This window comes from Microtus ochrogaster, unplaced genomic scaffold (assembly GCF_000317375.1).
Source record: "Microtus ochrogaster isolate Prairie Vole_2 unplaced genomic scaffold, MicOch1.0 UNK29, whole genome shotgun sequence".
In the NCBI taxonomy this organism is placed as follows: domain Eukaryota; kingdom Metazoa; phylum Chordata; class Mammalia; order Rodentia; family Cricetidae; genus Microtus; species Microtus ochrogaster.
Window position 1 is genome coordinate 4,496,706 of NW_004949127.1, and position 4,238 is coordinate 4,500,943.

Below are 4,238 nucleotides of genomic sequence, written 5' to 3' on the forward strand. Positions count from 1 at the left end.
CTCTTGTAGACCAGGCTGGTCTTGAACTCACAGAGATCCGCCTGCCTCTGCCTCCCAAGTGCTGGGATTAAAGGCGTGCACCACCACCGCCCGGCAGCTGTATCAACTTATAAGTGAATACATACCATATTCGTCTTTCTGGGTCTGTGTTACCTCACTCAGGTGATTTTTTTTCCAGTTGCATCTATTTGTCTGCAAACACGATGTTATTTTTTTCTCTTTAGATCTCTACCCCATTTTTAACCTTTTTTATTTTTTTTATTGAGCTATAAATATTTCCCACTCCCCTTCCTCCTTCCCCCTCCCACCCTCTCCCTTGCCTCCACACTCCCAATTTTCTGGAACTGTGGATTGTAGTCTGGTTATCCTTTACTTTGCTGTATATCTTCTATCCACTTATGAGTGAGTACATGCAGTGTTTGTCTTTCTGAGTCTGGGTTATCTCACTCAGGATGTTTTTTTCTAGTTTTATCCATTTGCCTACAAACTTTATGATATCATCGTTTTAACAGCTGAGTAATACTCCATTGTGGAAATGCACCACATTTTCATTCTTCAGTTGAGGGGCATCTACATTGTTTCCAGATTCTGACTATTATGAATAACGCTGCTATGAATATTGCTGAGAAAGTGTCCTTGTGATACAGTTGAGTATCCTTTGGGTGTATGCTCAATAGTGATATCACTGGGTCTTGAGATAGATTGATTCCCAATTTTCTGAGGGATCTCCATGCTGATTTCCAGAATAGCTACACAAGATTGCGCTCCCACCAACAGTAGAGGAGTGTTCCTTTGACTTCATATCCTCTCCAGAATAAGCTGGCCTCAGTAATTTTGATCTTAACCATTCTGACAGGTATAAAATGAGATCTCAGAGTTGTTTTGATTTGCATTGCATTATATCTATGATTAAGTATGTTGAGAAATTTCTTAAATGCCTTTTGGCCATTTGAGTTTCTTCGGTTGAGAATTCTCTGTTTAGCTCTCTGTTTTTAATTGTACTATTTGGTATTTTGTTTTCTAGTTTCTTGAGTTCTTTATACATTTTGGAGATCAGTCCTCTGTCAGATGTAAGGCTGGTAAAGATCTTTTCCCATTCTATGGGCTGTCATTTTGTCTTGTTTACCATGCCCTTTGCCTTACAGAAGCTTCCCAGTTTCAGGTGGTCCCATGTATTGATTGTTACCATCAGTGCTACTGGTGTTCTCTTTTGGAAGTGGGCTCCTGTGACAATGTGTTCAAGGCTACTTCCCAGTTTCTCTTCTATCAGGTTCAATGTAACTGGCTTTATATTGAGGTTCTTGATTCATTTGGATTTGAGTTTTATGCAAGGTGATAGATATAGATTTATTTGTAATCGTCTACATGTTGACATCCAGTTATGCCAGTACCACTTGTTAAAAATGTTCCTAGCTGGGCAATGGTGATTCATGACTTTAATCCCAGCACTCAGGAGGAAGAGAGAGGTGAATCTCTAAGAGTTTGAGGCCAGCCTAGTCTACAGAGCTAATTACGGGACAGGCACCTAAGCTACAGAGAAACCCTGTCTCAAAAAACAGCAAGAACAACAAAATAATTTTTTTCATTGTACTCTTGGTTTCTTTTCCAAAAATCAGATGTTCATATGTGCGTAGATTAATATCAGGGTCTTCAGCTCAATTATATGGATCCATGTATCTGTTTTTATGTCAATAACAAGCTGTTTTTATTACTATAGCTCTATAGTAGAGCTTGAGGTCAGGGATGGTGATACTTCCAGAAGTTCCTTTACTGTAAAAAATTGTTACAGCTATTCTGGGTTTGTTGTTTTTCCATATGAAGTTGAGTAATGTTCTTTCAAGGTCTGTGAAGAACTGTGTTGGTATTTTGATGGTGATTGCATTGAATCTTTAGATTGCTTTTGGTAAGATTGCCATTTTTACTATGTTGGTCCTGTCTATCCAAGAGCATAGGAGATTTTTCCATTTTCTGATGTCTTCTTCAATTTCTTTCTTTAGAGGCTTAAAGTTCTTGTCATACAGGTCATTCACTTGTTTGGTTAGAGTTACCTCAAGATATTTTGTATTTCTGGCTATTGTGAAGGTTGATATTTCTCTGATATCTTTCTCAGCCCAGTTATCATTTGTGTAGAGTAGAGCTACTGATTTTTTAAAGTTAGTCTTGTATCCCACCACATAACTGAAGGTGTTTATTAGTTGTAAGAGTTTTTGGGTAGAGTTTTGGGGGTCACTCATGTATACTATCATATCATCTGTGAAAAATGATAGTGTGGCTTCTTCCTTTCCAATTTGTATCCCCTTCGTCTCCTTTTGTTGTCTTATTGTTCTAGCTAGAACTTCAAGTACAATATTGAATAGATATGGAGAGAGTGGACAGTTTTGTCTTGTTTCTGATTTTAGTGGAATCACTTTGAGTTTCTGTCCATTTTCATTTGATGTTGGCTTGTTGCAAAATGCTTTTATTGTATTTAGGAATGTTCCTTGTATTCCTGAACTCTCAACGACCTTTATCATAAAGGGGTTTTCAATTTTGCTGAAACAGAGAGAGACAGAGAGACAGAGACAGAGAGACAGAGATAGAGAGAGGAAGAGACAGAGACAGGCAAAGAAGTAGAAAGAGAAAGAGAAAAGTGGAGAAAGGGAGAAAGGGAGGGAGGGGGAGGGAGAGGAAGTGGGCCAGACCATCTTTAATGTGCATAGGAGGTGCTCTTAGTGACTTCAGCTGAGGACATATCTGTCAGAACCCCAAGGGCAGACCAGTACAGATGCCTGAATACTAACACTTGTGGTACAAGATGAACACCCCAGAGGCATTTCTTTACATAATTTTTATAAATTATATATTTCTACATGACTTTGAAGTGAGAATGTCCCTAAACATCTCCACTTTTACATTGTCATCATGTTCAGAAATGAATTTGTTAACTGAGCCTGCTTAGGAGTAGACAGAACTCTACACAAATGTGTAGAGACTCCTTTAGTAAAATCTACATGCTTCTTTTGTTTTGGATAATCGTTGTTTTGGAAATAACTCCTATGTTTTCCCTGCCTCCTGCAGGTAACAATTTTTCTCATTTCTTCTGTCTTGATTGTTGTGACAGCTAATCTTGGAAGTCAAATTGACTACATCTGGAATTAACTAAAACCCAATGGGTGTACCAATGAGGGATTTTTCTAAAGGTTTTGAAATTAAAGACCTGTCTTTAATCTGTATCACTTGAGGTGATATCCACCTTCAAATGCTTTGGTTGCTGTGCACACCTCTAACCCCAGCATGCAAGAGGCTAAAGCAGCCAGGTTTTCTGAGTTTGAGACAGAATGAATTCTAGGGCCACACAAAAAACCCTGTCTCAAAAACATCGAAAAAAAGAAAAAAGAAAAAAAGGAAAAAAAAAACAAACAACAACCAAACAAAGAAGAAGATCTGCCCTAAATCTGGATCACACTTTCTGTTAGTCACCTACATATATAAAAGATATTTGTTGTGTTCAGTGGTCACACAATGATGGTGGGATAGACCACCAAAATTTACTAATCCTGAAGCAAGCTTTATTGCAGAAAAAGAAAAAAAAACACCATGGGCACACAAAACTTGTCACCTATAGCTGTGACCACAGCCAGAGATTGGCTTCTGAAACTGTGGCTCTGGGGGCTGGTTTGGAGCCTCTTCATACAGTAAAATCAAGCACCAGGTGTGTGTCAAAGAGCTTTAACAACCTTGAGGTCAGGCTTAAAGTCATGCTACATTGTTAGTTTTACAACTTTTGTTTATAGAACATTAGAATATTAATTTAGAGTGTTTGTGAAAGTTAGTGGCTGGCACAGCCACTTTTCACTGTGCCTGAAAGAATGTAAGGCAGAGAGTAGAGTTACATAAGGGGACAGTTAAAAATTAGAAGAATACGAGCAGAGGGTCCCATACAGGCAATAGCTAGAAACTAACCTTTTTTGTCAGTATCTGCCTAGCTGGAAATCTGGGAGGCAGGGAATGATTGTTAAAAGTTTACCTCTGTACACAGTGGCTGCCAGAATGCCTGCTCTTAAGGCAGAACATGTTTGTTAAGAGGTTAACAATGGCTGTCAGCTTTCTCTCTCTCTCTCCTCTCTCTCTCTCTCTCTCTCTCTCTCTCTCTCTCTCTCTCTCTCTCTTTCCAAAATGTGTTTGAGCTTACAACTTTATATTTCTGCATTTCTGGACTGGACCCTTAATTTCTCTGTTTCATTCCTGGACTCTTCATT